Genomic DNA, 20,983 nt, shown 5'->3' on the forward strand with positions numbered 1-20,983 from the left:
TGTTGCATGGAGTGACGCCAGTGGTCATAAAACTCAAACAAGGGGCAATCCTGCCCCGAGTAAAGCAATATCCATTGTCCCGTGAAGCTGAAGAAGGGATAAAAGAGACAATAAATTCATTATTAACACAGGGAATAATAGTGCCTTCAAACTCACCATGCAACACCTATATCTACCCGATCAAAAAAGCAAAGGGACGGGCTTGGAGGATGATCCAGGATTTACGCCCCCTATATGACGTCATACAGAAAGAGTTCGCTTTGGTCCCGAACCCTGCTTCAATATTGTGCAGTATCCCAAAAACGGCATCACATTTCACAGTGGTCGATTTGAAAAACGCATTTTTCTCCATCCCCTTGGCAGAAGAAAGCAGATACCTGACGGCATTCACCTTAGGGCGAAAGAGATACGAACATTGCAGATTACCACAGGGATACTGTGAAAGCCCAAGCATATTCAACCGCATACTACACGAAGACTTGGGTAATTTATCAGTTGAAAGCACGATCATTCAGTACGTAGACGATTTGCTCGTCTGCGCGCAGAATGAAGAGATGTGCAGAAAAGACACAGTAATACTCCTGACGCTGCTGGCAAACAAAGGGTACAAAGTGGACAAGGAAAAGCTACAATACTGTCAGAAAGAGGTACTGTACCTGGGGCAGCTGATATCAAGAGACGGAAAAAGAATAATCCCTGACAGAGTTGAAGCTATAAGGTCAGTGAGAGAACCCACAAAAGTGAAGGAGATGCAGAAATTCTTGGGAATGTGCAACTATTGTAGAGCATGGATATTAGATTATGCAGCCTACGCGAGACCATTACTGCAGGCACTTAAGGAGGCCCAACAAGAGAACAGGAAAATAGAATGGTCAGAAGAGATGAGCGACTCATTTAAGTCACTAAAAGAATTGATTTCAAGTGCTCCAGTACTCGCCAACCCTGATTATGAACGTGAATTTTACCTATTCTCACATTGTAAGGGAACACTTACGACAGCTGTACTGACACAAAAGACTTCCCTAGGACACAAACCCTTGGCTTACTATAGTGGCACATTGGATGCGGTGATGCAAGGACATTTCGCATGCGAGCAATCTCTCACCGCCGCCGCGTTTGCCATTGAGAAAAGTGCCACAATAGTAATGGGGTGCCCTGTCACGTTGTTCGTGGAACACTCATTATTTGCGATACTTGAAAGGTCAAAAAGTACACTGACCACACAGCGAGCAACTGCCTATGAAATAATATTGTCCAGCGCCAATATCCATGTGGTACGATGCAGGACAGTGAATCCGGCAACATTCATCACAGAAGCATGCACACTGGAGGACATACAGGAACACAATTGTGCGACTTACACAGGGGAAACAGGGGAGGACACGGTGGTGTGCGAGAATGCCCTGAGCGAGGGGGAGGTGTACTTTGTGGATGGGTCAGCATCGATTGACATGGACACGGGAGACAAACATGTGGGGTTGGCAGTGGTGAGGTTAGAAGAAGGTGAGTATGGGACACTAGTGCAGTATCGCCTTCCATCACATTTCTCAGCACAAGCAGCAGAACTCATTGCCCTAATAGAAGCATTACATGCAGCTAATGGTTGTGCAGTAACAATATACACAGATTCAGCTTACATGACGACAACAGTACATGGAGGTCTGGCAAGATGGGGGCGGAGGGGGTTTTCGAAGAGCAGATGGGACCCCAGTGCAACATGCAGAACTACTGAAGGAGTTAATTGAGGCCCTAAAAGATCCAACAGTAGTAGCAATAGTGAAGTGCTAAGCACATACGTCCAACACAGACGTTGTGTCTTTGGGGAACGCGGCAGCGGACGCTGCTGCCAAGGAAGCCTCATACTTTGAAAAACATGAAACAGGTGAGTACATGTTACAGCACAAGACAAGTGATGAGCTCCCAGAAGGATACAATGCCATGCCCATATCACAAATACTAGAGCTGCAGGAAGGAGCAAGTGGTGATGAAAAGATGATGTGGGAAAAACGAGGGTGTAGCCAATCGGCAACAGACTTACTATGGCGACAAAATAACTCAGGGAAAGTAATAATGCCGGTCAAACTATTAGAAATAGCATTTCAGCAATTACACTTTCCAGCACACAACACCAAACAACACATTGCAGCAGAGATACAAGAAGACTGGTTTGTGCCTTGTCTCCAGGAACACATATCAAGATTGACAATGGAGTGCACCACGTGCCAGATATATAATTCTGGAATGACACTACGAACACTCAGGGGAACGATTCCAAAACCAGTAGGACCCTTCAGGGAACTGCACATAGACTACGCGGATATGGGGGAAAGGTGTAATGGGGCACGCTACATGATAGTGGTTGTATGCCCGTTCTCGAGGTGGGTGGAAACAGGCGCATGTGCACGACCTGATGCTAAAAGCGCTGCAAAGTTCCTAGTAAGGGAATTGTTCCTGCGGTGGGGAATTTGCGACGTAATTCGCTCAGACAACGGCACTCACTTCGTGAACGAGCTCTTCAAAGAAGTGATGACATTATTGGGAATAAAACATAAATTGTGCTCGATTTATCATCCTCAAAGTAATGGCGTGGTAGAAAAGATGAACGGACTGTTAAAAGGGAGATTGTCCAAATTGTGTTTCTCATTAAAGAAAAACTGGATCTACTGTTTTCCCCTTGCGCTGTTTGAGCTGAGGAATCAGCCAAGCAAGGACCACCATTTGTCCCCGCACGAAATCGTGACCGGGAGACGAATGCACACAGCACATTCCCCACTGCGCCAACACTCAGACGCGCACAGAAGCGCCGCGATATTGGTGGGATGAGTTCACAGAATACCTGAAAAAGCTAACTAGGGCAGCGCGCGCGATATCAAAGCAGCTCTTACTACCATTCACAAGGGAAGAAGGGAACACAACGGAGTCCCTTACGGAACCTGAAACACCGGTACAACTGATGCCAGGAAAGTTCATTTATGTCCGGAGCTTTGTGCGCCGGTGGAATGCGCCACGGTTCCACGGACCATATGAAGTGGTATTTTGTACCCCTACAGCTGTAAAAGTTAAAGGGCTCAAATATTGGATACATTTGACGGATGTGCGAAAGGCATATAATAGTGTGCAGGAGGAGGTGGATGAGGAGGCACAGACAACAGCAAACAATACTAATGAAAATGATGAGTGAAGGTGAATGTGTGAGTGGAAGAAATGTACCTGACATAAAATTGTTAACGAGAACCATAATATTTCAGGTTATCGATAAAGATGAAAGATTGAAGAAAAAAAAACGATTTATGTGTAAATAATAATGTGAAGAATATGTATATTGTCTGCTCCCTTCTCTGTACATCGCAACCCCCCTCCCCTACCCAAACCTATCCCCCTTCCATGACCTCTTGGCACTGATAGTGCCAACAAAAATGTTTACATGCATGCACTTAATGCACTTTTATATCTCAAACAGGAACTACCATGGCAACTAATGGGCAGACTGCAATGGATAGATTTATTAGATATAGAGAATTTTTAGCTGAAAGATGTAGATATTCGTATGAGTGTGGATTGTCTGTATGCATTACATTATTCTTCACAATACTGTTTGGCCTGGTTACGTATTGGTTTATAGCGTTCATCTCGATAGGGGGGAGGGAGTAACGGGATTAATGTGACAAATGAAACAGCAATTGTAAATACTAAAGAAAGTGATTTTTTGGTATGGGATGGAACTAAACTGGTATGGGGATATTACACGACACCATCTAATGTTGCTATCTCGCAAAATGAAGGTTTGCAAGAAAAAATGCAAAACAGCACAACTCCCCCACCAAAAGTATCTAATTACAATGCCCGCAGTCTAAATGATCGTTACCCCTCTGCTATATCCTGGTTATATTACAAACCCACCAGCCGGCCCGCTCCCGTAACAAATAACACACTGCTAGATAGCATGAAGAAAGAGAATGAAGAAATGACGGCGAGATATGAAATATTATATGATGATTGGGCAAAGGGGGGCCCACACTGTCCACCGCCCATGAAGCTGGGAAATACCTTAGAAAAAGAAATAACAGACGGAAAAGGGAGGCGGGGAGGAGGAAATATGATGAGTATTATGGGTTAGGATTAGACAAAATGGAAGACCCACGACACCCCCACCAGACAAATAAATGGTATGCGGACATGAGTGCAACGGCTAAGCAAACAACAAATGAGAGCTGTTATGTCTGCTCCCTCATTCCCCATACTTCAGGTACACCCAAAGTATTGTTACCCAAAGAGTTGCCTATTGTCGATGCCCAGTGTCTCTTTCATCTCACGTTGTGCAGAATTAAGAACACCTTCCAGGCACATGAGGTGACTTTTAAAATGCTGCAGAATGAGAAGACCTGTTATCCGAAGGCGGTAGGAGTGGTATGTTTGGAGGAGCCATTTTTTATAATACAAGGGACACTTTTTTCAGACAACAAGTGGAAGGACGAAGAAATAATTTGCAAGGCTGAAGCACTGCGGGGTGTGGCACCAGAGAAACTGCAATGGATAGAAGAGACATGCACACCAGTATGGAAGGAACACATCTCAAAATTGACTTGGGTAACGGCCATTGAAAAACCCTTCAAGCTGCAGAAAGAAATAAACTATGAACTGTGTTTCAAGGGAGACGGGAGAACCACCATGGGGGTAAACAAAAACTGTAACAAGACCCTCACCATCCCAGATATGAGAAAAGGGACAGCGGCGCTAATGGACACTTATTGGGTATGTGGCAACCAGGCATACCTACACCTCCCACAATCCTGGGGTGGCAGCTGTTCATTGCCCACCCTACACTCCGCACTAATGGTAATCCCGGAAAGCCACATTGATGGGAGCAAGAAAACGCAAGGAAAACCTCAACAGAATGAGGCCCAGCCAACTGCAGAGTCACAAGTATATGTCCTGTCTTCCGGGAACAAGGAAGGGGTGCTGTCCCGAAACAAACGATCATCGAACTACATACCAAAAGCATCATCAGAACTGCTGGCATAGATCCCGGATAGATATCGATTATTCAGCTCTGCAGAAACGTTCTTCGCCTCACTCATCCGAAGCACCCAGGCGCGAGCAAATGCAAAGTGGCTCCAAATCACACGTTGGGAGCTGATCCAGCTGGCAAATGATACTGAAGAAGGGTTTAACGTAATAAAAGTGGAACTGCGAGCACTACGCCTAATGACCATGCAAAACAGGTATGTCTTGGACCTGTTGACAGAAATGGACGGAGGTGTTTGCCAAAAAATTGGAAGTGCCTGCTGCACTTTCGTACCTTCCGAAGACGCAGATAACGGCTCCCTGTCCCATGTGATCGAAGCAGTGCATAACCTAGGAGAAAGAATGAGAATGGAAGGTGGAGCAGAAGAAAGCACATGGTTCGACAATATCTTCTCCTGGGTCCCATTGTGGCTGGGAATGACTGTCAAATTTTTGATGCCGGCTGTAGTGTTCCTCCTTTTCATTTTTTGCCTGTGCCAGGTGGGTCTTCGATGTTGTGCTAACGCAGTGCCGAATGGTGCAATGATGATGGTGACAATGGGCAACGCCCGCGGTACAATACAAACTATGCAGGAAGTACAGGTACAAACAGGAACAGATGACACGTCAAGATACCAGGTGGTGCCCAGGTACCACGACAAGGATATAGTAGACAAATTATGGCATACTACAATTAAAGAGCCCCGCATACTGGAATGGTACGAGGAGTTGTGGGTGGACTTGGAAGGGGAGAGCGGATGTATATACCTGACCTGCATCCCAGATGAATATGCTAGGAGAGGAGAGAGTTTACGAGGGGTGTGCAGGGCATGGATGCCGATAAAAGGCACCCCTGCATGGGATGACGCTGTAATTGACAAGGAAGAGTGCAGGAGATTGGAGGATTTAAAGTGTTCGTTACTTAAGTAACGAAAGGGGGGAAAAGTATGGGAGGATTGTTCCAAGAGACCCCCCTCCCCTGTATTCTCTCCCCCGGTGAAGTCCATGGCTCATCACGGGTCCTCCCTGCCACCAGGGCCCAGGTGGTGGGTGGGCCACTGGCTGAAGACATTGACCAAACCTGCTGAATTTAGCTAGGCCCTGGAAACCATTTTGTGAAATAAAGATGGTTTGAGCCCTGTACATCGCAGCGCGGCCCCCAGCCTTGGAGAGTTTCAATTATCCCTGTGGCCGCAGCTCTCTGGCGGATCGGCTGAGAGCCCGTTCCCACGAACAGACGGACATGAGCTAGTGTTAAATACCAACACTGTAACATTTCACCTTCCGCAGTGTGTCGCTGTTTCCAGCATGACCCGGCCAGCAGAACCTGGGTGGAAAAGAACTGTAAAACGGTCCCCTGACAAAAGCAGAGTCCCCAAATACTAATGTGCAAACCACCTGTGGTGAAACTTTTCTCTCCACGGCCCCTCTGACTAAAAACCTGTAAACTCCATAAAAATGGCAGAACGTGTGCTTATATGACATTAGGGATGAAGCACCCACATCCCCGTAGTTATGCGCAAATAGTAAAATTGTCTCGGGGGTTTTTCGTGTTATGTGTTTCATCAAGAAGACTGCACCCCACGGTCCCGCGCCATAAATGAACTAATGCTGCTAGAGTGCAAAGGAAGACAAATGCAACCATATTGAGAGCTCACGTAAGGGGTGCACGAAAATGCACCATATGTATGTCCAAGCTCACCATGTGCCACTGCCGCCAGTCTCATTGGCGGGTTGTTCCTGCGTGCTCCACCAACCTTACTACTACCTCACTTACCGCACATGTATAGATATGTAACAAAATGTTGTAGTTGTTAAAAACTAGCGTATAAGTAATATGTTCGAATTGACCATATGGATGGCACTAGCAATGTCAAAAACGTGAGCTTTGAAAAGACTCAATGAGTATTGTATATTATATGAATGTTTCTGTCTCTTTCACCTAAATCTGCAACACACGAGGAAAATACCTTTGTGAGCACATGCAAGGCCATTCCTCCTTGCCCCCAGTGAAGCCTGCCAGACGAAAAAGCAGAGGCCTGTGCTGCCCTGCTCCACCTCCCCCAATTCGACTGGAGCCGCTTCAAACATTCACATTCCCCCGCAGCACCCAAGGCCACGGCCTGCCACCTGAATTATTTACAACCCAGCAGTAAACCCCGTCCTTAAAACACAGATCCAAAGGAGCCCTTTCTTAGGCTCCATGACCCACCGGCCCACCTTAGGTTAATGGCCCCTGTAAAATTAGGACACCCAATATTATGGCAACACTACAGGAACACATCCATAATGACTTCTAACGAGACATGGTAACGCGGACCGCCTGTCCCATGCCCTGAGACCCAACCCTGCGACCTATGATACCCGGTCAACAAGACGATCGTAACCATGTATTGATGTATCGCCACAAGACCCCCCTCTAGGTGCATTCCTCCTGTGTTGCATTAACCTGTAGAATAACCTATTGGAAGATTTACCAGGGAAGATAATATTGCAATGGTGAATGACTGCGGTGTGCGTGGCCCTAGGGCAGAAAGTCAGGAAAGACATTCATCTCTGACACTGGTCATGGTTGGCACAACAACACCGTCCGGATGAGCCCAGCTGACCTGCCAGGCCCAGCCCAACCCACGAGGGTAACCAGTGACATCCTCCAGCCACGGCAAACCACATTGCAGCAGCACCTATAGCTAGTCGTCGCCACCCAATCCCCACAAACTTGTGCCCCCTATAGCTTTGCTATTGTCAGACAGAGCGCTCTCGGAGTTTGCAGAGTTCTTTGCATGCCCTATTCTGATTGATAAACTCCCATTTTAGCTCACCCGCACTTTGTCCTGGCCTTATTCCCATCCGGGGAGAGTCCATTATTGTCTCTCATTGTGGGGAGGATCGTGCTATCTGGGGACGCTCGCCTTCACTAGTTAGCATGGAGCAGTCCTTAAAAATCCAACCACAGGGTTTAGGCTGTAATGTAGGCCGCCAAAACAGAATTATAAACTGGGTGCACACGTAGCAGAACGCATTGCATCATTGCATGCTTAGAGTTGTGTACCGTACAGACCTAGCTGGAAAGCAGAGGAGCGCTGTACAGCAAGGGGATACCATAATATGGATTTAATTAGAAGCTTGGAATATTAGGTGTACTGTTAGGAGAATATGCACCGAGGGGGTACAAACGGTTACATACAGATGTCAAACGTCTGGGAGACCTACAAAGAGTGGGCTTGGCCAAATACTGAGTTTTAGTGTGTGGTGACCACCCTAAGGTATCTAAATAAAGTTTCAGCTCTCTCGGTCAGAGATCTATATATAGGCCCTCATTACGATATCGGCGCTAAACCATGGCGCTATTAGCACCATGGTTGGTGCCGGTATCCTAACATGTCCGCCATGGTGAAATGGGGAAATACCACCCCATTCCAAGGTTGGCGGGGCGGTATTTCCCCATTTCCCCATGGCCCTTCCCCATTCCCATTTTTGCCCCATAGGGGATAATGGGAATGGCGAAGGCGCTAAGTACGGTACCGCAAATTGCGGTACCATACTTACCACAAAGGTCCCTTTGCGGGTCCCTACTTTAACAGCTGGTCTAGACCAGCCGTTAAGGTCGGGTCCCGCAAAGGGACCTCGTAATTAGGCGCTAATGGGTTAACGGCGCCGCAGCCTTTTACGGCGCCGTTAACCCATTAGCGCCAGGGTCGTAATGAGGCCCATAGCCCACAACAGGCTCCTGGCTTTCGCTCCACCCTTTGTGAGCGTGGTGTCTGAGTTATAGCTCTCAGTGGGCTCCTGGCTTTCTCTCCACACTCTGTAGGTGTGGTCTCTGACAGTGTCTGCGTTATAGCCCTCAGCAGGCTCCTGGCTTTTGCTCTGCCCTCTATGGGTGTGGTCTCTGCCAGTGTCCTCACCCTCTGTGGGCGTGGTACAATCTCTTTGTCAGATACTCCTTCAGTGTGCAGTAGTTGAGAGGTTGACCCGTAGTGTAGGAGATGAAGTCTTCCTACAAACGTACCTCTCTGGTTGTAGAAAATACAAACAGAGCTGTCAATTAATCGAAAGACAGGATGCCGTACGAGACACTGGTGGCTGTAAAGAAAGAAGACCTATTAGTACACAAAGACCGTTAGCAATACCGCAGTTATTAGACTTACATGCAATGACCACTGACCTCTGATTATAACACAGCTAGGAGGCAAATAGCAGATCAGCGTAATGATAGGCACTGGTACAGACCACTGAGGTAATCTCATATGTGGGTCCTGTCGGTATGTAGTGAAGGAATCCAAGGTTGAGCTGAGCTCTCTGTGCACAGAATCCCCAAAGCAGTCTGGATAGCAACCAACCCTATCCCGACGGCATGAGGACACCTCAGAGTCTAAGTACACAAAAGCAGTCTCAAGTCTGTGTACTTGAATTACAAGAAAGTTCCAAGTAAACAAATCAATCCGTGAGTTCAGTTCCAATGACAATCCAATGCAGTCCGGGTCAGAAGAGGTGCGGGCGGCGAGGTGCAGAATGTAGACAAAAGCAAATCGTTTTGGCAGTCCAAGTGCTAGGCAGAGTGACATCAAACAGTGCAGAGTTGTTACCAATCAGCAGGACAAGAGGGCTAGGCAGGAAGCGGTCCAGAAGACAGTATACAAGGCCAATTTCACAAGAAGCAGGATTCAAAGAACAAACAGAAATGCCACTGATACAAATTCAGAAGCATTGGCGAGTCTACAGGGCGGCGTTTCAGAATCCTCAGTCACGTGATCATGTTCCACGTTGTTCCGTGCAGGAAGTGTACCCAACAACGGTGCAGAGGATGCCAGCTTTGCCATGCCAACTTCCAGGCACCACGCAACAAACCCATCAGGGGGCTTGTCGCTCTCCGCTTTCCATGAGCACCAACAGTGGGGAATGGCTGCATACGCTGTGACTGAAAACCCCTGTATTTAAGTATTGTGGAACGTTTTCTTCCTCCAGTCTTTGCAGCTGTTAGGCGAGTGACACAGGAGGGAAATTTGACACTCTGTGTGCGTGGCCTCTGCCAGTGTCAGAGTTATAGCCCTCAGCAGATTCCTGGATTTCGCTCCGTCCTCTCTGTGTGTGGTCTCTGCCAGTGTCTGAGTTATAGCCCTCAGCGGGCTCTAGGTTTTCTCTCCACCCTCTGTGGGCATAGTCTCTGCCAGTGTCTGATTTATAGCCCTTAGCAGGCACCTGGCTTTCTCTCCTCCCTATGTGGGTGTGGTCTCTACCAGTGTCTGAGTTATATTCCTCAGTGGACTGCTGGTTTTCTCAAACCCTCTGTGGGTGTGGTCTCTGCCAGTGTCTGAGTTACTGCCCTCGAGTGACTCTTGGTTTTCTCTCCAGCCTCTGTGGGTGTGGTATCTGGCATAGTCTGAGGTATAGCCCACAGCAGGCTCCTGGCTTTCGCTCAGCCCTATGTGGGTATGGTCTCTGCCAGTGTCTGAGTTGCAGCCCTCGAGTGGCTCTTGGTTTTCTCTCCACCCTCTGTGGGTATGAAATCTGCCAGTGTCTGAGTTATAGCCCTCAGCGCGCTCTTGGTTTTCTCTCCACCCTCTCTGGGTGTGGTCTATGTCAGTGTCTGAATTATAGCCCTCAAGTGGCTCTTGGTTTTCTTTCCACCCTCTGTGGGTGTGGTCTCAGCCAGTGTCTGAGTTATAGCCTTCGACGGGCTCTTTATTTTCTCTTGACCCTCTGTGGGTGTGGTCTCCGTCAGTGTCTGAGTTATATCCCTCAGCAGGCTCTTGGTTTTCTCCAGACACTCTCTGGGTGTGATCTCTGTCAATGTCTGAGTTTAGCCCTCAGTAGACTCTGGGCTCTTGTTGTACCTCAATCTGCACTCTACCAAGTTCTAGGAAACAGCCTGCCATAGGTCTATAGCTTTCCTCCTCAAGAGCCTCCCTCGTTTTCTCCCAGGGTTCCCCTCTTTATGAAGTTTTCTCTGTCAACACTTTCTGCCTTCAGGGTGCTGGCCTGGTCTATCACACTAACTCCCGCACTTTGTGCCCTTTTATAGGGTGGCTGATTACTTTGTTTGTTCAATCTGCTTCTTATTAATTTATTTCACTTCTGAAATCTGTCTCCCTGATTGGTTATTCTTTATTGTCCAATTAACTCAGTCAGGTGTCCACCTCTTGGTTGTACTTTCCACCTTCCTGTTCTTGATTCCAGTCAATGAGTGACTCGGTTGTTAACTGACACTTTAAAAGGGACCATGACCATCTTGAAAGCCAGAAGTATTGGCCTCTGGGGCCTCCAGATAGCTGAGGAAAAGACACAGAAGTGTGTCAGCAAGCGAGAGAGTGATGCTCCGAGAGTCGTGGGAGACCGAGAGGCTGGGCACCGATTCACTTCGTAAGGAGACCGTAGCACTTGCACAGTCTCTCGATGAATGACTCATCCATCACAGATTGTACATGGAAGAAGTGAGCCGGCAGGATTACATCCATTGTCCAAATCTATATCACATAGTGAGACTGGTGACAGGGGGGTGCATACTGGCACATAGTGCCAATGTGTAGTGCTATGTTTGAGGTCAACTCATAGTCTACCAGCACAGGCAGGAATGAAAGGAGGTTGCCCCTGGGTTGACGATACCGTTTCAAGGTAAGATGGGTTGTTATGGTGATGACTCAGGCATATGCCCACATTCAGATGACATGGGGACAAGGACTGGGCAAAGGAGGACCCTTCCAGTTGGTGGCCAGGAGTAAGGGTTTGCGCAGAAATAGCCATTGAGTTTTTATAATAGAAAGCCCTGAAGCACATGGATGTAACAAGGACGTTGTAGGGGTCCTGCGTAATACCCCACATATCCCAATCAGGTGAACGAAGCAGCAAACTCATTTCCCCCACTATATTGGATCGATCAAAGGAGGAGGTGGATGACGGTGGTGCTGGGGCACTGGTATTGTTGAACATTTCTGCGGCATTTGATACAGTTGATACTTCCATTCTTGTCGACAGGTTGCAATTTGATGGTTTCAGAAACAAGGTGCTTCCTTGGATTGTAGATTGCAGAGAGTTGCTCTTGACAATTTCATATCTAAAGACAAATCTTTGACTTGTGGTTGCACCTCAGGGATCAAATATTTCCCTACTTTTGTTCAACTTATACATCCAACCTTCGGAATCACTGATATGCTCAAGTAGATTTTATTTTGTTATCTATGGTGATGATACCCCGATGTTTCTGAAACTTTCCAGGGCCATGGAAGCAACAGCTTTGATATTTAGAGTATTTGTCACCCATTAAAATCTAGTTGAAGGGTAACTATTTGAACATAATGTTGCACAAAACTGAGGCTTTGATGGTCGATGGAACAATCTTTTCTGGCCCGCTAATTTTGCCCTGTGTCCTCCTCTCCTTCTCTCCCATGGCGGCGGTAAGGTGGGTATCCTGCTTAACTCTGATCTGAATCTTTGGCCTCAGGTTTCTTCATGTCAACTGAAAAAAACATAAAAACATGGTTTACCATTCCTTACTTTTCCACATAAAGTTATGTCTGCCAATGCATTTATTTCTGCCAGACAGGACTTTGGCAACATCATCTATCATGGCCTTCAGTCCAGACTGATGCTTCATCAGCAAAGAGTACAGAGCGCAGAGCCTCGCATTTTATAGAATATTGGCAAGTTGGACCACATATCTTCCCGGCTTAGGTCTCTTCACTGACTCCTTGTTCAGGAAAGAGTTGTGTTCAAATCTATGTGCTTGGAACACAAAGCCATTTATAATACTGCACCTCCTTTTCTTGATAGTCGTCTTCAAGGATATTCCAAAATGGTCTTTACGTTTGCTGTCAGGTTGATTTTTGATTGTTCCTAAATTCAAAAAGACTCAAATAGGGGATCGTTTCGAGTCAGCAGACGGGCTTCAGGCGTGCCTTATCTACTTCATTGAATGGCCTCGTTTTAACTTGCCTTACCTCAGGGTCTCTCGTGAAGAACGGTACTCCCCTTTTCGGAGCCTGGATAGATTTATCTCAGGCCTTCAACACCGTCAATAGAGATCGGCTATGGGGAAAATCTGAGGAAGTGGGGAGTGCCTGACAATCTTTTGAATATCCTAATTGAATGAAATCATAATTCAACTCTTCGAGTAAGATTAACAAACAGGGCAGGTTATCCAGTGAAATTAAGATCGAACGAGGGGTCGGACAGGGTTCTTTTATTGCACCCATACTCTTTATCCTTTACTTATCAGACCTGCCTCAGGGGCTGGAATCAACTGGTATGATTAGTCCGAAATTGAGCACTCATAAAATCAACTGATTGGCTTACGCCGATGATATCATCGCATTAGATCACACCCAAATTGGTCTGCAGCGGCTATTGAAAGATTTAGTGGATAACCTATCTAGGCTCTCAGATCCACGCTTTCCCGACTAGGGCCCAGCTCATTCTAGCACTGGACCTAAAGATCTTAAAATTGGGACCACAAATGAATTTTTAAAAAAAATAAATACTGTACATTTTCCATCGTGCCAGTCATTAAATATTACATCGGAAAAGTGGTACCCAAACTTTTATTTGGCCTAGAATCAAATTTACAAGCTTTTGATATTAACTGGGATGGGGTTGAGGCTGTGCTCTGGAAAAAAAGAACTTTGGGCTTGCCCAACTCCATCCCCATTGGCTGTATCAGGTATGAGCTGGGCCTCTCTTCTCTCTTTGCCTGGCACAAAGTTGTTCTTAAATATGAAGTTGTGAATCTTCTAAAATGCTTTGGGCCCGACGGGAAGTAATGGTATAACATTTTGTGAAAAATGATGACTCCAAAACAATCATTTGATTCAGACTCTTTTCTCCTTGAGGGACATCTACCCCTGAGTCTTCATTATTACAACCTTAGATATTTTATTGCCTCTTTTAACACTTTTTTCATCTTTTGTTGAATTATGGCCAATAGAAATACAATTGTGAGTGTTATGCATTTTCTTGCAAATTCTTTATTTTGCTATGATGTAACTCAGATGTGTATTGTTCTAATTTGTACTGTTTAATGTCTGTGTTTTTTATGAATTTTCTATTGTGATATGTGTATAAACTCAATATTTTTTAGCTATGACAAAATAAAAATAAAAAAAGACCCAAATAGGAAAATCCGTTGCTGTATTGGCAGCAAGATGAAAGTGCTGTCTCCAAAAATCTCTGTGTAATATAAATAAAATCATCTACGTTTCAGGCAGAACAAAACCAGGCACAGTACTTTCCAGGGGCCTGTATCTTTGACCTAGCTTCCACCTTTTAATTTCTCTGCATTAGCGCTCAGATGCTATGGACAAATTGTGTGCTTTATAAAACTCCATTTTATAGCATGGCACACCATAGCATACCATAACATTCGATACCACATGGGTTGGGCCTCAGATCACAGATGCACATCCAATACAGAGATAAGTCTATTTATCCTACGCGGGTATCCCCTCCGAAACCTTCCATATATATGCCATTATGGCAAGGACATACAATGGGGCCCAAACTAGCAGAGGATGAGGGAGTTTGGAGATGGTTTGGCTATTCAGAGGTATATGGAGAGAATGACAGAGAATGTACGAGGAAGGAGAAGGGAAAGGACGATATTGGAGGAGGGCAAGACCAGCAGAGAGAAGGAGGAAGGAGAAGAGAAGGAAAGGTATTGCGTGAGGGCAAGATCAAGAGAGATAGGGGGAATGGAAAGGTCAGTGTTGGAGTACGGGCAAAGGAGTTTATCGAGGAGATTGGAGTAGAGCAAGGGATAGAGGAAGGAGGAGATCACTGGAGGCAGATGAAGGAAGAAGGTGGTGGTAGTGTCCATGAAGAACTCAAATAAAAGGTCAGCATTGACCACGCCAAGAAATCCAGAGGCGGTAAGGACTGCTGAGAGGTGAAGGTTGAAACCAGTGGGATCAGAGCTGGCGTACAGCCAGTATACCATTACTAATAGAGTAGAAAGCCTTGTGGACCTCGAGCCAGAGACTAGTATGGCCAAAACCTAAAGATCCAAGAAAAGACAAGAGATAGAACTGAGGCAGGGGACATGCAAGCCAGGAGCCATGAGATGGAGGAACCTGCAAGTTTCCCCAGGATGATAAATAGAATCTGCAACTGAGACAAGGCACTCCTAAGCCAACCAGGAGCTACATTGCGGAATCAGGTAGGAGAGCCACAAACTCCACCAAGGAGCCTAAAAGAAAAACGTACGTGTGCGACAAGCCTCACAGTAAAGAGGAACAAGAACTTTGTGTGATAGTGAAAGCGAATCAGAAGTGGTCAGGGTTACCAAAGCAGGATGGGACCTCAAAGTACTTGAGACAAAAGAACTAAGAAAGGAGCCTGTGGTAGGCATCTTTTTTTAGAAGACCCTACGCTACATTTGGTAGTGAGTGGGCATTCGCAGCTGCTACTTTGGTGCTCCCAACCCAAGGAAACATACTGTCAATGCACGGTGGTGAGTCACACTTCCGGGACATATGGGGCCTCATTCCGAGTACGGCGCTAACCAATGGCGCTATTAACGCCTTGGTTGACGCCGTACCCGGACCGGCAGCGCCTTGGTGGATGGCGGAATTACCGCCCCATTCCAAGGTTGGCGGGGTGGTAATTCCCCATTCACCAAGGCTCTTCCCCATTCCCAAATGAGCCCCCATAGGGCTCAATGGGAATGGGGAAGATGCAAATAACGGTGACCGTTCATTACGGTCACCGTTATTGGCTTGGAGGCCCCTTTGCGCCCTCGACTTTAACACCTGCTCAAAGCAGGCGTTAAGGGCGAGGGTGCAAAGGGAACACGGAGTATGGCGGTAAGGGATTACCGCCACTGGTCTCGTTACCGGTGGCCGCTATCCCTTACCGCCATACTCGGAATGAGGCCCATGATCTTTGAGATTACATGCAGAAAGGAAATGAAGGGAGTGAATTGCATACCAGAAAAGCAGTACTTGAACAAGCAAATAAAGTACGCTGAAGCAGAAAAGAGTGTGTGGTTGACAAGAGCAGGTAGCCTCAGAAGGTATCATTCTGAAATGTCGCCATGATTATGGCGACATTATCAATACTGCGCCTTTGTACAGTACAAAAATCCCGACCCCCATTACACCGACTAAAGCGAGCAGGGGAGTCTTCTGCTCCCCTTGGTTGGAGTAATCGGGGTCAGGGTTTGCAGGTGTGTCCCCAGTTTCCATTAGATGGAGACCAGGGGACAAGAAAGTTTAAGAAAAAACAAATTACAACAAAAAAAGGACACTGCTGCTCCCGCTCCAACCCACGTTAGTGGGTGGGAACTGACGCCGCAGGGATATAGGGGAGTCGGCAGCACACTTCTGTGTGTGCCACCGAGAAGATAAATGCGTTGGGGGGAGCGGGTAGGAGGATGCGGGGAACAAGTGATCTATGTGATCACTGCGCCGCGCCGTAATGGAAGTTGACATTTGCGTAGTGGACATTACAGGCGGTGCAGTGATCACACAGATCCCTTCATAAGAGAAGACTAACTAGCACCCAGATGAACAGCCAAGGAGGAAGCAGTGAAGTGGAGCGGCCTAACACGCTGCAAGTCTTCTGCACTTTTACCCTAACGAAAATCCAAACGAGATGCTATGGTTCAGACGACCATGAGACGCTGCAGAGAATCTGAGTCAGATGTCATGAAGCCCGTGCACCCCAGTGAAGAACCAAGAGAGATGCTGGCATTCTGACACGCTGCTGAGAATCAGGCCAAGACCCCGAGAGCCCCAGAGCACTGAGACAGTGGAGAACCAGAAAGCATCAGAATACAGAGAACCCCAAGGAGTTGAAAGGTTAATCAACAGGTGGGCATTGACAAGCAAAGTATGAAAATATGTCATTCTTGAAATTGAAGGCACCATCCAAAAATGCCAATGCTTGGGAGAATGATGCATTGCATTCTGGGAATTAAAGGCAATTACCCAAAGCATTATGTGCACGAGATAAAGATTGGCAATAAGAATACAATAGATTCTGGAAATTAAAGGCAAAGTCCAAATGGTTTCTGTGAAAAAGAAAGAGACTCTGTAAAACAAATCAACTTTATATTTTGGGGACTAGAGTAAACGTTCTAAAGAATTCAGTAAATGAGAAAACGTGGAAACAATGAGACAGAAGTCCATTCTGGGAATTGGAATGAAATACCCAAGATGGTACATGAATAAGAACAGCAACTTGAGCATTCATGAGAATACCGACCCTGACAAGAGCTGAAGGATATTTTAAAATAAAAGTAGATTTACATAATCTCTGTTTCACTTGTTAGAGTTCAACTAACGCCGCTCCATTTCACTACGGCCCCCCAAATCTGGTCAAAACAAACAGTGGCATCTGTCCAAAGCCTGGGAGTGGAAAAAGTAATTGCAAGACAGGGGCATCAACATCACCCCAAGATGGCCGCGTGCCAATGGAGAAGCAGAGTGGTTTATGCGCACCATAAAGGTGATGCTGCTGATAGCGTGCACCTGGAAGGAGATCCAGAACTGACTCTGTATCATTTCTGGATGGAATACAGGAATACATGTATTTACAATACGCTCTACAGCCTCCATCTTGTTAGGATATGTGATTGCCCGAATTATTCAAGCACAACCAGCTTGGGTGTCTACAACGCAGCCTGCAGAAGAGTCTAAATGGAGGAGAAAGCGGAACAACAACAGATGAGTTAAAGGGGAAGAGGGAAAACCTTGGACGTCCACATTGGAAAGGAGTACTGGTGAAAGACCAACACCCAACAGGCAAATTCAGAACACCGTACGAGCCGGGCCCTTTTACTATCACTAAGAAGGAACCAACCAGGATCACAGTGGAGACGGTGACCAGAAATGTGCTGTGGATCAAACATTTTGAGGACACTTGTGGACAGTGAGGGTGAAGAAGTCACCCTTGCAGCACCGGTCAGCCTTGTTGAGATGTCCCTGGGGCTAATAATGATCTCAACTCTCGGCCATCAGATATAGACCCATTGCTAGAGAAATCCAAAATCTTTTCCCTCGATGACAGATGCATAGCACTAAAGAACTTGTCTGTTGGCCGCCGTTGTCTGCAAGGGCCTAGATCCAGGCAATTAATCAGTATTTTTGTCGTTCTTCCGTCTGTCTTCATCAGTTTAGTGCCCTTAAAGGGATGGTTCACCCAAAATGTTTTATTTCAAAAATAGATAGGCAATATTAAAAAAAATCGATTGGCAATTTTTTTTTTCCAAGTCCCTATGTAAAATTTTGAGCAAATCAAGCTCAAAGAAAGCACATGGGGGCATCCATTTTGTGAAATGGATGCCCGCCGCTGTGCTCGCTTTGGCTTTTGCGGCACTAATGAAGGAAAAGCCAGCCAGCTGCAGTAAACAAAAGCTACCACTGGGTGGCTTTTCCTTCATTGGTGCTGTACGCGGAGGACAGGGACCAGAGACTACAGGCAGAAAAGCTGCAGCTGCATCTCGGTAAGTGCTATTTTTTAAATAAAAATAAACACTAGCTGCAGTTTTTTTTCTAAGTTTTCCGGGCTGGAGGAAAGCAGATTTAGGCAGAAACACAATGCGGTTGTGTTTGAAAATGCTCCGTTTTTTCTTTCTAAGTTTCTCAGGCTCAGAGGAGCCTGAGAAACTTAGAAAGAAAAAACGCAGCATTTTCAAACATAATAACGTTGTATTTCTGTTTGCGGTCGCTTCAAAAGCTACCACAAACATAAATACAACGTTTTTAAAGCTGTGGTTTTATTTCTAGGTTTTCCGGGCTCCTTCAGCCCGGAAAACGTAGAAAAAAAACCGCAGCTAGTGCTTATTTAAAAAAAAAAACAAATAGCACTTACCGAGATGCATCTGCAGCTTTTCATCCTGTAGTCTCCGGTCCGTGTCCTCCGAGTCCCGGAACCAATGAAGGAAAAGCCACCCAGTGGTAGCTTTTGTTTACTACAGCTGGCTGGCTTTTGCTTCATTAGTGCCGCAAAAGCAAAAGCCAGCACAGGCGGGCATCCATTTCACAAAATGGATGCGCCCATGTGCTTGCTTTTGCAAATGTTGAGCTTGAATTGCTCAAAATTTTACATAGGCACTTGGAAAAAAAAATGCCAATCGTTTTTTTTTTTAATATTGCCTATCTATTTTTGAAATAAAAAATGTTGCAATCCTGTGGGATATAAATGATTGAAAGATATACACTGAGCCCCTCACTAGGAGTAAGGTAGCAACGGTGAAAACATGTAGTGGTTTAAATACCTCGTATTTTTGAAAAACTGAGAAAATATGAACCTGTATTGCATAGGATATTCATAGCATGGTGTACATCGAAAGTACTGCACACTGCAAATAGGGCCTATTAGCCATCAGCATTACTTTCTGTGTGCACTATTCCATCAATATCCCAGAATGCATTGTGTGGAACGGGTGCAGCTACTGTCACTGTTAGAGATGGCGGTCCTGGGAGTGCACAAAGAGAGTCCGCTATGGCATCTGAGTCTAAAATTGGCGATGTATTGCAACCAGGTCAAACTGCTCCCCTAACCACTCTATAGACTCCATGAACCGCGCAGGTGCGCTCAGTCCAGCATAGGTAGGCCCAATTGGGGAGGGGATTTATGCTGCTATAAAATAGAGGGGCACCTTTGCATGCTGGTGGGTGTGAGGATCTAACGCGCAAGGTACAGAGGTTGTGGGAGAAGGACAGAGGGGCAGAGAGAAGAGACTGAGAATAGGTTTGGAGACAGCGCCGAGAAGAGATAGAGAGAGGAGGCTAAGGAGCGTGTGGAGGTCAGGTGGAGCCAGGAGGTTGGAGGGAGAATGGAAGATACAAGTAGCATTGGAGAATAGGGAAGGAAATAAGTATTAAGGAGGAGACATGACATTGTGAAGGAGCGAGGAAGAGGTGTCAAGGAGGAGGATGGTGGAGATGATTGGGAGCAATGCAGAGAGAACATGGAGGAGGGAGGAACATCAGGGGAGAAAGTAGGAGGGAATATTCAGAAGAGACAAGGGAATATTCAGGAGGAAGGAGGCAAGAACATTGCGGAGTAGGAGGAAGTAATCACAGGAGTAAAGGTGGAGAGATCATTCAGGAAAAGGGCGGGCGAAAGTATTCACAATGAGGAAGACGTTGGGAGTATTCAGATGGTGGCAAGAGGCAGTCAGGAAGTTGTGAGTGTACAGGAGAAGGGAAGCTTGATAGGGCAAGGCTAGGTTGGGGGTGAGGATCTGGGCATGTGGTGTGGCATCAAGGATGAACGAGAGAAGGGCAACACCTGGTAGAGAGAGGAGAGGTACCCTTGGGTGTGAGACTGCTGCTGTGGACCCTTGAGTAGGTAGATGAGGACTGGACTGTGGGGGACAGAGCCAGACCCCTTATACAGGGAGATGACAAGACCCTGCTCAAGAATCCAAGGAGAGCAATAGCCACTGGTGAAAGTTCAGGGACAGAGCCAACATTGTTCCCGTGCCATGCCCCCCGTCACTCAGAATGAATTTGTGGGGGCACATGGGAGGAGCCACCCGAGATGGGTCATGCCAGTGTCGAGGATGAGAAGCAGACTACCACAAGTCTACAGATCCAGGAGTCACAAAAGTAGTGCAGAGGACACTCAAAAACTCCCGGATTGTGTGTAATGTTTCAAGGCTTAATCTTCCACTGGTTCCATGTAATAATGTCCCCGCAAAAATGTCTCCTGACAAAAATGTTGCTGTTTTTTGCAGAGACATTGGAGGTCATTACAACCCCGGCGTTAAGGGTTAACGACGGCGTTAACCCTTAACACCGGATTCCCACTTTAACGCCTGCTTTTGGCAGGCGTTAAAGTCCATGGCGCTAACCCGCCATGGTGCTAATTACGCCGCCGTAATTTACGGCGGCGTAATTAGCGCATTCCCCACTCCCATTATGCCCTATGGGGCAAAAATGGGAATGGGGAAGGGAAAATGGGAAATGGGGATTTACCGCCCCACTCACCTTGGAATGGGGCGGTAAATCCGCCATCCACCATGGTGTAAACATAGTTT

Source organism: Ambystoma mexicanum, chromosome 4q (genome assembly GCF_040938575.1).
Source record: "Ambystoma mexicanum isolate Mex_15411 chromosome 4q, UKY_AmexF1_1, whole genome shotgun sequence".
Taxonomy (NCBI): Eukaryota; Metazoa; Chordata; class Amphibia; order Caudata; family Ambystomatidae; genus Ambystoma; species Ambystoma mexicanum.